Source organism: Vicugna pacos, chromosome 3 (genome assembly GCF_048564905.1).
Source record: "Vicugna pacos chromosome 3, VicPac4, whole genome shotgun sequence".
Lineage (NCBI taxonomy): Eukaryota > Metazoa > Chordata > Mammalia > Artiodactyla > Camelidae > Vicugna > Vicugna pacos.
Genome location: NC_132989.1, coordinates 12,216,539 through 12,229,759, shown reverse-complemented (window position 1 = coordinate 12,229,759; position 13,221 = coordinate 12,216,539). Strand labels below are relative to the sequence as shown.

At 38.9% G+C, this 13,221-nt stretch overlaps 1 long non-coding RNA gene across 2 annotated transcripts; it reads left to right on the top strand.

Moving 5' to 3' along the window:
* The first annotated feature begins 2,954 nt into the window (after window positions 1-2,954).
* Window positions 2,955-6,568, top strand: LOC140689358 (uncharacterized). 2 transcript variants are annotated; one of them, XR_012064300.1, is made up of 4 exons: window positions 2,955-3,045; window positions 3,324-3,424; window positions 5,977-6,136; window positions 6,443-6,568. It is a non-coding gene; the product is annotated as an uncharacterized lncRNA (long non-coding RNA). The 2 variants fall into 2 exon arrangements; XR_012064301.1 differs by lacking the exon at window positions 3,324-3,424 and having other exon boundaries at window positions 2,969-3,045.
* The last annotated feature ends 6,653 nt before the right edge of the window (window positions 6,569-13,221 follow it).

Genomic DNA, 13,221 nt, shown 5'->3' with positions numbered 1-13,221 from the left:
AGCAAAAATGAACAAGTAAATGTCTGACTATCTCCCAGGCCCTCTTCTTGGAAAATCTGGACATAGTCTTCAACACTTATGGAAGAATGGCTCCTACTGTGAGTTCTCATTAGGTGAACAGTTTCCAGCTCATCCTCTGCAGTGAAGGGGCTGTGGGGCTTGGAGCAGGGTTTCATTTAAAAATTGAGGGCTCGGATTCTGAGACCCCAAACTATCTCTGCCCACACAGGTTACTGTCTGCTCTGATACGACTCTAGTAGTCCTTTGTCTTCATCAGCATAGATTCACTATTCCAGGAAATTTTGCCCAGGAAGAGAAAATAACTTTATTGTGCATTCCAAGAACTTTGCAAAAAGACCCATCAACTCTTCAACAGAAAGTATCAACTATTTATACCTCAAGACCCTTTCAACCCTTCCCCTCAAAATCCTTGCCTTGTTGTGTCCACCAACTCTAAACTATTGTATCATGCTCCCATCCAACCCTAGTAAGACCCCTCTATTCCCTTGAAGGACCCTCCTTAAACCAGACTTCAACAAATATCCCAGCTGCTCTTGCCCCCACTAGGTGCAGTCAAGACTGGCCAGGTAGGTAGTGTTTTCTCTCATCATGGGAAGTGATTAAACTCAGCTCTGACTTAAGAGCAGGTTGTTCTGACACTATCTGAGGGAGCCTCATTGGTCTGGATGGTTCAGATTCAATCCTTCTAGTCCTCAGAGTTAACATTTATAAATTAAGGAGGTTGGACTCAGTAATCACTAGGAGACCTTCCAGCTTTGATATCCTTTAGGACCCTTTTGGAAGGCAATCCCTTTCCCTCTTGGTGGTCTTCTTCCAAGCTGAGAGCTTCTTAAAGAAAAGGACAATCGTCTCCTGTGGTTGTCAGAAAGTGGATTCAGGTCAGGTTCTTGGGGTGGCAGGGAGTTCAATGGCTGAGTTTTCAAAAGCTAGCTTTATACTTTCCTGCGCCTTGTCACCTCCAGGAGAGAGGAGGTGCCCATTGTTCGCTTTTGTCTTGCTACACAAAAAAGACCCTGAGTTGGAAGGTATAAAGAGGCACTGCCTCCTTGGCTGAGAGCCGCACGTGATGCCTGAATAGAGCTTCCTCCTGCGGATGTCTCTTCTCATCCCCCTGGGGGAGACCTTTGGCCGCAGCCACAACAGCAAGTAGCTAATTGTCTCGAGATCTCCTCTGGCTGCACAAACAGAAGCAGGCAGCCTTGTGAAGGTGAGAGCTGACCTGACCCCACATCTCTTTGAACAATGCTCAGATGTTTGATGAATGGGTATTGTGGAAACATAACAAACACAGTGATTTATATTCATGATGGGCTAATCCCAGAGGGACTTCTGGAATGGGCACGTAGCAGAGCTCTTTGATCTTTCAGAGTGTGAACCGAGTGAAAAATGATTTTAAAAACCATTCCCGGAGAGGTCCAGAGACAAGAGGGTTGGGCTTTTTATAAAGATAATTTGCTTTTTAACCGAATCTCAGATTTAGAAGATTGAAAGAAGGGCAACATAAGTACTCAAATGTGATTAGACCAGCTGGGGAGAAAGGAAAATAAAAAATACTCTGAATTTGAAAATACAAGTTTTCATTATCATCATTACTATTATTACAAGTTTGAATTAGGTAACCAAATATATTTTTAAACTGCATAAGCATGGGTATGACTGGCTAATTCAATGAATATCAAATCTCGTTTGGGAATATAGGCACTTGGGTTCTTTGATGCTGAAATAACGTAATCCCACCTCTACAGCCCCACAATTATACCCATTCCTCTTTTTTATTTTCCCCCCACATCTCTTAGTATGTCCCCTTGGTATATGATGTGACAGTTGTGTGTTTTAACTATTTTCTTAGTTCCTGTCCCAGGAAGAATCAAGTCAAGGACTCCATTCGTCTGTAAAATGGGCTCCTTTCAATCTGTACACACAGCTGTACCCAGGAGCTTTTGTAAGATTTAGCTAAAGAGTGGGTGTGAGAGACCCTGACATGATGCTTTGTACAGAGCTGTACTCATTGAATATGTTTTCTTTATCATTTTCTCCTTTCTTTTACTTGGAGAATGATCCAGGAATTTACCACATGGAGGGAAGCTTGACAGGGTGCCCTCAGTCACATCTGTGATCATCAGCCTTCCTATGCTCGCCAAATGACCACACACCTTCACCTATTTATAAAGAGCATGTGTATTTAAAAAGGAGTGGAGGGAAAGCAGTGTATCAGAATCAAATTACTCAGTGTGATTACATTTACTTCCACTCTGAAAAAAAATAGTTTTCATTTAGCCTGTTCCCATTCAGCCAGCATCCTGAGCATCTTTGCAAATTAGCATAGTTAACAATAGGAAAGAAGTGCACAGCCAAGGCTCTGAATAATCTCATTATGGATCTCTCAACAATTAAGTGCCTTAATTAAGTCCCCATTTCAAAGGGGATGTTGGTGAAGCAGCTCATATTCTGTCCCATCTTTCTGTGCTTCCTGTTCTCACGAAGATTTGAATAACTTTTCATTGTACCTCAAAGGGTTTGGGATTACTAACAGAAATATGACGCTAGATTATTCTGCATGAGTGACTTTCAAAGTCCCAGATGTTCTTTGACTTTTCTTTGTAGCAAGAAGGACTTTAGTGAAGTAGTTTGTAATTTGGTTTCAAAAATCGGAAAAACCTGGACTCACATTTGTGCTTACCCATTAGATCTCTGACATCTCTGTGCCTCAATTTCTTTATTTGTCAAAAAAGATCAATAAAAGTATCAACTCCATGAGGTCCTTGTGAAGGTTAGCTGATATAATTAAGGGAAAGCACATAGCTCACTGCTTGCCAGGTAGCAAACGCTCAGTAAACCGTAGCTAGTAGTAGCTATAGCAACATGAGATAAGCAGTATAAGTTAACAATGGAGGCTGTGTGGTTTATCACCAGAGCAACAGGCTGGTAAAGAGCTCTGATCCTTGCTCTTCTGACCTCTCTGTCTCAACTGTCCTTTGCTGTGCAAGACCGTTCTGAGAATTAACTGTGATAACAGACATAAAGGTACTTTGTAAACTATGGAAATGTACATGATTGACATCATTAGGAAGTTATCAGTTAATGTCATTGTTTTCTTCACGTCTATTGCAAAAGCACCTAAAAAGTATAAATTTCTGCTCACCATTAAGAATTGCCATAGTCAAGGCTCTTTGATTACAAGAAACCAAAACCAAATCAAACTGCTAATATAAAACTGAGGTTTCTGGAGACAATAAAATAACGTATTATGGGTATCCATTCATCCACTAAACATACATTACTGAACACTTACTCTATTCTAGAAACTGTGCTTGGCATTGAACATATTAAGATGAGTCAAGAAGTTGGCAGCTTATTGGAGAGAAAAAAAGAAAAAGTGCGGTGGGACAGAGGCAAATACATGGTAGGCAAAAAGCTCATGCATATTTACAAATTAAGAAAAGAAGCTGAGGCTATGCATGTAATGAATAGGGTATAATTACAGGAAGTACATGGTACATGGCAGATACGGCAGAGGAGAAACCTTTTAAGCTCACACTTGAAGGAAGAGCCCACGTTTTGTAGACAGAGGGAATATATCTTCCAAACCTCTAAGGCAAGAGAAACCATGGCAAATCAGAGGCATCCAGTGTGCTGGGGCCTGGTACAGAGCATGGGGGAATGGCCTAGGTCTGGGCACGAGACACAAATCCAGCTCATTCATTCATTCATCCATAAATTTAGCACATATTTATTGAGTATCTACTCTGTGCCAGGCACCACTGTGAACCAGACAGATGAAGTTTGCCTAAGGTGACTGAGCCCACATTCTAATAAGGAAATAGACAACTCAAAAAAATACATACATAAAAACTTATGACAGGTCAACATGCAACTAGTGTTACACTGAGATCTTCTAAGAAGTGTGTCTTACTTACCATATGACCCAGGAATCCTGCTCCTGGGCATATATCCAGAAGGAACCCTACTTCAAAATGACACCTGCACCCCAATGTTCATAGCAGCACTATTTACAATAGCCAAGACATGGAAACAGTGTAAATGTCCATCAACAGATGATTGGATAAAGAAGAGGTGGCATATTTATACAATGGAATACTATTCAGCCATAAAAAACAACAACATAATGCCATTTGCAGCAACATGGATGTTACTGGAGAATGTCATTCTAAGTGAAGTAAGCCAGAAAGAGAAAGAAAAATACCATATGAGATCGCTCATATGCAGAATCTAAAAACAAAAAACAAAAACATAAATACAAAACAGAAACAGACTCATAGACATAGAATACAAACCTGTGGTTGCCAGGGGGACGGGGGGTAGGAAGGGACTGGGATTTCAAAATGTAGACTAGATAAACAAGATTGTACTGTGTAGCAGTGGTGGCTCACAGCAAAAGAGAATGTAACAATGAATGTATATATGTTCATGTATAAGTGAAAAATTGTGCTCTAGACTAGAATTTGACAGAACATTGTAAAATGACTATAACTCAATAAAAAAAAGTTAAAAAAAAAGTGTGTCTTAGTCTATTCTGACTGCTATAATAGAACACCATAGACTGGGTTGCTTATAAACAATGGACATTTTTCTCTCCTAGTTCTGGAGGCTGGGAAGTCCAAGATCAGTGTGCCAGCAGACTCAGTATCTGGTCAGACCTGGCTTCCTGGTCCACAGACAGGTCTCCTTGATTTATCATCACATGGTGAAAGTGGTGAGGGAGCTCTCTGGGGTCTCTTCTATAAGGGAACGAATCCTGTTTATGAGGATTCCATCCTCATGACCTCATCACCCTCATCTCCAAATAACACCATACTGGGGATTGGATTCCAACATATGAATTTTAGAGGGACACTAACATTCACCCATAGCACAGTAAATGTGAATAGAGAAGAGAGGGAAACTTATAATGGAGGAAAAGATGCCAACATAGGAGACAGACAGATATTCTGAGAGGTAGGAAAGGATGGTGGCATAGAGACATAAAAAAGAAAGAAGGTCAAGGAATGACTGATTGAAGATGGAAGCATTTACAACCAGTCTGCTCAACTCCAGAGACTGGAAGGTCGGTCATAGACACCCTTTGTCTTTCTAATTGGCCACGTAGTTGTTTCCACTGCTCATTTCCACAACTCTCATCTGCTTTTCTATTCGTCTTAGCAGACTGGCTTCCTCCAGTGACTCCTGGCTACCATATGCTCCTCCAGAACCTTGGCTTGTGTGGCTTTTGTCTTTGTCTCCTGTCACCTCCATGCAGACTCAGTTCTTCATGAGCCTGTAGTTTCAGTGCTGCCATCATCAGCCACAGAGCCAGCTTCTCACTATTATAGTTAGAACTTCCAGGGAATGGAATCTGATTGGCTTGTCTCAGATCAGGTGTTGACTTTTGCTCCATCCATCTGTGACCAAAGTGAGGGCAGTCTCACAAGGTTCTTGGTGCTCTCTAGCTAACCTCCCCCCTGCCCCCCACCTCAGCAGGGTTTTGGGTGGGAAGAGCAAGTCATTTTAAAGAACAGAGTATGACCTGGGCAGGTACTCTGAAATGGGCTACTCTCATGTTTCCTAATGCACAACATTCTCTCAAATCATTAGTGGATGCATCTGTATCTAGTAACATGCTCACAATTGCCAATGCCAATCAAATCACACCAAGGCATGGTGTTACATTCAAGGTGCTATATCAAGGGATAGCAAACATAAATACTGTTTCAAATACAGAAGGTAAAGCATATGAAGTAAAACAGTGTAATAGTAAGACAGCAGGGAAGGGTGAAGACTGTAGCAAAAGGGAGAAAAATGATTTCCACAAAGGGGGAAGCCCCATCTCACCTCCAGCTGATTATTATCATGCTGGAATGTGGGTTGGTGTTTGCCAGATCTACTGATATTTCAAAAAGTTTCAAGAAATATAGATTATGATGCAAAATTATAAAATCTCTCACTTTTAAAATACAGGCTAACAACAACAACAACAACAAAAAAGCACCTTGATCACTGCTGAAAAGGACAAACAAAATAAATCTGCATGTGAAATCCAGCCCATAGGCTGTCTGTCTGACCTCTTGGCTCTAAATCCTCCACTGGAGAAATTAGAGAAACACCTGAAAATCCACTGGTTAGTACAATTTTCTATTGTTATTATCGTTATAAAAACTAAGACATTGTTTCAGGAATCATCCTATAATAGGGAAGAACAAATCTGACTCCATATTAGATCAGTTCGTTTACCTCTAACCCTGTGCTCTGTTTCCTGTGCTTAGTCATGCTGGTTCTGCACCTTTTGTAAAAAAAATGTTCCTATAGCCTGAAATATACAGGTTAACCCATACTCAAGACTCTGACCTTTGAGGGTATAACACTTTCCTACTCATATAGAGATTTAAAATTACAAAACAGAAAATAACATTTGTCTTATTGGAAGTTTACAGAAACATCGTGACCTGACCTATGTAGACAGCTGCAAGAACAAAGGATTGTGACACCAAGAAGTTTGCAACAACCAATCACAACTCTTTCCCTTTTAATATAAAAGGAACTTGAATTCTGACTTGGGAAAGATGGTTCTTTGGTACACTATTCCACCGTCTTCTCAGTGAGCTGGACTTCTGAACAAAGTGGCTATCCCTTGCCCCAACAACTCGTCTCTCGATTTATTGGTCTGTTGTGTGGCAAGCAGTATAAGTTTGCAATTGCTAACAATCCCAAGCATTTTAAATATGAAATCTCATTTGACCTTATAAGACCCCTAAGACAAATGTAGTTAGTTACCCTTTTTCTATCAGAGGGAAAGAAAGATTAGAAAAGTAAAGTAACTCATGTAAGGTCACCTGTTCAGTTAAGAAAATCTGGCATATAATGAAGCAGGAATCTGGGCCAAAGTTATGCCACTCAAAAACCTATTGTGTGTTACGAACTTACTGAGGTTTCGTTAAGTGATGTTTATGGTGCCTTCCTTCTCTAAGAATCCAGGATTTTCTTAATCACCATGTTGAGGCTCACACCATCCTCAAGTTCCTTTCTGGTTCAGAGTGGCCATGTCAGTCCCTGAGCTGACACTGAACTGGCTCTCTCAGGGCCAGCTCCTACTCAACGGTCCCCTAGAAACCTTCATGAGAAGGTCCCCCCAAGGGATTCTGAGCCCTGGTGGTTTCAAAAAAAGAAGCACTGTTGGTATGTTAATCACCACAAAATCAGTTCCTTCACTTATTCTCTTCAAATGGTGGGGAGCAGGCTGTGGCGGGGAAGGATGTCTGTGAGGGAGTGGGGGTGGGGACCATGGTGTGGAATAGAAAGGAAGTGATTCATATGCACATTTGTGTATGAATCACACAGACGCTGACAGATGCTTACAAAATCCTTTAGAAAATGGACAAAGTCCTACAGTCCCAAGGACATTTGTTTAAAACTCTAAAGCTTGGCACATCGGAGACCTAAATGATGTATGAACAGGGAAGTAGTGGAGGGGTTCAGAAGACCTGACCTCCCCAGAGCTGGTCAATCTGTTCTTCACCCCAGTTCAGGAATGCTGGCTCCAGTTTTGCTTCTGATGTAGCCCACTGGTAATTAAGTCACTGCCCTGGCTCTCTGTTGCTAAAAAGAACTGGGTTTTAAAATAGATCTACTGCTTGGCAGATTCTCATGGGTCTGTGCTTTTCATCCATAAGCACTTTGCCACCTAACTCTCTTCTCTCACAGTTTATTAAATGAGGGGCTGACTCCTTGCAGCTTCCCTGCTGCCACTCATGGCTCCAAGTCTTTCGGGGGATGCTAAAATATATTTCTAGGAGGTTCAGACCAGGAAGGAATGGGTTCAGCCTTTTCATTGGGTAGATGTGTAAACTGAGACCCAGGAAAACGTACGACTGCCACGTCTGCAGCAGTGAGGAGAAACTGCACTCTGAACCAGCCCAGCGCCCTTTCCAGTTCTTCATACCGCCTGTCTCATAAATAAGGAGGCAAAGACTCATGCTGCAAGATGATCCTCCATCAGTGCTCTTTCATTTATGTCAACAATAATTAAATTTACAGAGTACTTACTATGTGCTTGGCTAAGAATGTTACAGGTGATACCATTATGTCATTCAACCCTCTCAAAAAATACCCATGCTTCCATTTTGCATGTGAAGGATCAGAAGATCACTGTGGCTCAGTAAACACATCGAAAGACAGACCCAAGGTTTGACCCTCATTGTCTTTGATGCTCGAGCTGTCCTCTGAACCATACGCCCTGTCCAGGCTGAGAAGTCATGTTTTCTAATCTCTCTGCCCATGTAGAGCGGCTGGGAGACTTGCTATAGAAACATGGTTCTCCCTGACTGGCAGAATGAGCATCTCCTGAGAACTTGTTAGAAATGCAAGCTCAAGGCCCCACACCAGGCCTACTAAATCAGGATCTGCATTTTCATAAGACGCCCAGGAAAGGCACAGCTGACACACTCAAGTTTGAAAAGTGCTGGCCTAGGGGCTCTTCCACAGAGAAATACAGCAGAACAGAAATGTTCTTCAAGAGCATTTGGTCAAATACCCTGATTTCCTGGCGAAGAAACTAAGGCTTAAAGAGTGACTCACTGGGCACACCTTCTAGATGCTTGAATATTTAATTCATTTCCTTTGGACAATAATCCCAAGTGGATGATGGAGACTGGGCATTTTCTGTGCATACCCTTTCAGCCTTGCCACCTCCACCCCTACCCCAGATACTAGGTAAGGGGAGAGTGCTAGACTGTCCTCTCTAAACCACTCTCACCAAGAGACCAATGGAACTGTATGAAGTCCGAGTCATTGTCACACATCACTTCTTCTATTCTTATCAAATTCAGACCCAGTTATGAAAATTAAAAAAAAATTCAGAAAGTTGGTATTTTTCCTCTTGTTAAATTGAGCTGTGGGAGGTGTCATATGCTGAACTAGTACATTTCAAAAGACAAAAATCCTAATGTTTTAGGGAGCGTTTTTCCCCATTAACATGTTGCTAAGCAACATTTTTACAATATCAGCAGCTCTATAACAGCAGGCTGAATGAATGTCTGGAAACGAAGAAAGAAATCAGAGAAGCAAAGACAGAGAATTTATTACCCCTGTCAGTGTCCTGATACTTCCTTTGTTACTGCAGTTGGAGGGATCTGAAATACGTTAAAGCAGAGATAATGGAACACTTTCTCCCAGTTTAGTTAGTAATAACCATGTGATATTCATGAGGGTTATGCTCTAATTTTAGTAATAGGATTTTTATTAATTTCTACATTATGAAAAATTTCAAACATACACAAAAATAAATAGAAAAGCATAATGAACTCCCATATATCCATCAACCAGCTTGAATAATTTTCAACTAATGGCCAATCTTGTTTTATCTGCCTCTGTTTCTACTTCCTCCTTATTTGAAGCAAACGCCAGACATCGTATCATTTCATCTGTAAATATTGCCATATTTATCTTGGAAAGGCAAAGGCTTTTTTTTTTAAACAACAGTGCAATTTCATTACCACTCCCAGTCAAACATTAATAATCATCATTCTTTAATGTGAACAATTTCCCATTATTTCATGTTTTCTTTTTGTACTAGTTCAATGAGGATCCAAATAAGATCTGTATACTGATTAATTGATGTGTGCCTTCAATTTGTTGTAATCTGTAAGTTCCTCTCCATTTCTTTTTTTCTTCCAATTTATTTAATAAGCAAACCAGATTAGTTGTCTTGGAGAGGCTCCTAAAATCTGGATTTTGCACTTATATCCCTGGGTTTCTTTCAAATTGTTTGGATCTAAAGTCTTGATTAGATTAAGGATTGATTTCCCCCCCCCCTGTTTTTTTTGGCAAGACTAATTCACAAGTGACATTATACTGCATTATCAGGAGGTATACGAGCTCTGGTTGTCTCTCTTTTGTGATGTTAGCAGACCTTTAAGATACATACAATGATCCATAAATTGATTACAAAATGCCAAACGATGATATTCATTTATTAGCTGTAATACTTCTACAAAGATAAGTTCACCTTCACCATCTATTTGTGTACCAAGCAACATAGTTCACATGGGAAAACAGGATAAATGCTGGATTCTTTCCTGTTGTTTACCAGTCTTCAAAATAGTGGCTTGGTTTGCTAGTACCCTCCAAAGATGACCAGTTAGGATTTGTTTGTTTCGGTGTCATCATAGGTGAGACCTTTTTAATGTTTCAGCCCTTTGCAATTATTATCTTTGTTGATGTTCAAATGGCCAGTGAGAGCCTCCTCAAGTTGGCCTGAATTCGTTTGTTTTTTCTAGTGTTACCCTGGGGGTGCGGGGAAGGGGGGAGGTGGAGCAGCAGAAGGGGAAAACAGGGCTTGATGCTTTTTTGGTTAAGTTTAAACAATTTTATCTATTCCTTCTATGCATGTCTGATCTTTTGGACTTTCTGTCTTTAATGAGGTTAATTTTGATAAGTTATGTTCTTCTTTAAAATTACCCATTTCGGTTTTCAAATTTAAATGCACAGAATTGTGAAAAATTCTCTGATGACTTTAAATATTCTGTTTTCAAGATTATTTCCTGCTTGTCATTTCTGATTTTATATACATGTGAGTTCTTCTTCCTATTTATATTAGCTAGGACCTTGTCTTATTTTTGGCTTTCAAAGAATCATCTTTTGGACTTACTATTAATTCTACTCATTCTCTGTTTTCTAACTGAATTCTGCTTTTATGAATTTCTTCTGGTTTCTTTTGCTTTAGTATGGTTTTCTTTTGTAGCTTGTGGATTAAGTTTTTAATGAGTTTAAATTCAGAGTTTGATTTTTACTATTAGAGGTATTTAACGTTTTCTCTGGTAACTACTTTATACGGCATAGATTCTGATTTGAGTGTGTATATTGTCATTCCCATTAATTTTCAAGAAATTCTGTGGCCCAAGAGTTGTTCAGTAGCAGGATTTTTTTCTTTTTAATTTCCAGGCAAAGGGCCTTTATGGGTTTGATTTTGTTGTAGCTTGTTTTCGTGCACAGCCACCAGAGAATGCTCTTTGTACTATTTCTATTATTTGGAAATTATTAAGCTTTTTTCTTTTTTTGGTCTATGATAGGATCAATTTTTGTGGACACTGCATGCGTCCTTGGAAAAAAAGTATATCCTCTATTATCTGGGCTCATAGTTTGGTATCTGTAAGATCTACTTTATTGATTATGTTATTTAAGTCTTCTAAATTCCTGCTCACTTTTTAGTTCATGTGATTTGTCTTAGATTGAGAAAATGTATGAAAAATTTCTTATAATTGGTGTCTGTCAATTTCTCTTTACCTTTTTTTGCTTCTGCTTTATGAAAATATTGTGTTACCTAGTGTATACATATTAATAGCTGACACAGCTTCACTGGGAATTGCAGCCTCTAGCATGGTAAGTTTTCCTCCTTTCCCTATAATGTCTTCTCTTTATATTTTGCCTTGTTATGATAACAATATCATGACTTCCTCTTTCTTTTTATTTGCATTTCTCTGGTCAAAATTTCCCTCCCTCCCAAATCTCATTATTTTAGGCACTTATATTGTATACAGCAGCACATTACATTGCTAACCAGTCAGAAAATTGTGGGGTTTTTTTCAATAGTTTGGTAAGTCCAATTAAATTTATTGGCCTGATTGATGTTTGGCTTCTTTTCTGTTACACTGCTTATAACACAAGTATTTTATATGCATAGATTTTTAAAATCTGATCTATTAATTTTTCTGTCTCTGTATTTTATTTATTCTTATTAGTTGTGTTCTATTGGTTCTCAACAGTGAGAAATACTGAATTAGCTACTAACTTCTTCCCTCTCCTCTAACTTGTGTAACATCTAACACGTAGTACTTTATTCTAATTAATAACAAGAAAGTAATGAGCAAGCATACTTTTCACATACTTTCCACATTCTCACCCTATTTTTTTAGTTATAATGTATTTATAATATCAAAATATCAATATGTTGTTTCATAACAGTCTCTCCTTTATAACTATTACTTATTATTAGTTCTATAAAAATCCATTATTAAATGCTCACCACTAGTCCTTACATCAATGTGATTACAGGCATTTTGGTTACATAAAATGTATTTTCTAGTACATTCCTCAGTAAAGTTACACGGAAACAGTACTTCTGGAATTTTGCATGCTCATAACAGAATCTTCATGGCCTTTATACTCGAAAGTCAGTTTGGATAGATCAAAAAAATCTATGACTTAAATATCCTGTCTTAGAGAATCTTAAAATGATCCTCTGTGGTCTTCTAACAAAGTTTTAACTTTTGGAAAAATCTAACACAAGTTTGACTTTCTTTCCTTCATGAGTGCCCAAGCACGCAAAGGATTTTCTTTCCATTTTTTCTTTAAAGTTTAGTGGCCCCACGAGGATATATCTTCTTGTTCTTGTTGGTCACTTTGTGTGGATTTTTACAGGTACATAGTATTTCTTTTCAATCTGTAGTCTGATGTTTTGCTTTTATTTCAAGAACATTTTCTCAAAATACAGCTTTTTTTTTTTTAGTTTTTGTTTTGTTTCATTGCTTCAGAGATCTTATGTTTTATCCATGTTAGATACTGTGTGCCTGTCTCCTATAGCTCCCATTTTTCTCTCGAATTCTTTTATCTCTTTACTCCTTTGTAAAATTTTCAGAATTTTCTTTCTTTCAACTTTCAATTTCCAATAAGCTGTCTGTGCTGTTTATTTGACCCCATGTGCCGTCTAGCTTAGTCTTCATTTCTGAAATGAATTTCCTTTTATTCATAATTCCACCCTGTATGTTGTCACCTCATTTCTGATTTTTTTAAATTTTCATTCTGATTTATGTGGTTCATATATGTATTGTGTCATTTTATTTCTTTTAGCTAATTGTGTATAGGGATGTTCTTCTGCTCCTTCTTAGCCTTTGTTCTTGTAATAACTTTGTATGGAATTTGAATGCCATTCTTCACTGTTGCTCACTTCTACATAAGATTAGTTTCCCTAAGCTTGTATGAAGGAAGAGTGGGCCAGAATTCCTCTTCTAGCTTATTGACCTAGAGCTCTTCCTTCTGCTGATTTTGCAGGACATACACACCCACATACACACTCCCTCTCTTCCTCTCCAGTATAATCTTGGATTTTCTACGACCTTCCTCTGTTCTCCTTCATCAGTTTCATCTGAACCTTTCTTTTCCTTTTACCCTCTCATACTTGTTCTACCCAATTTAGATCCTACTCTCAGTAAT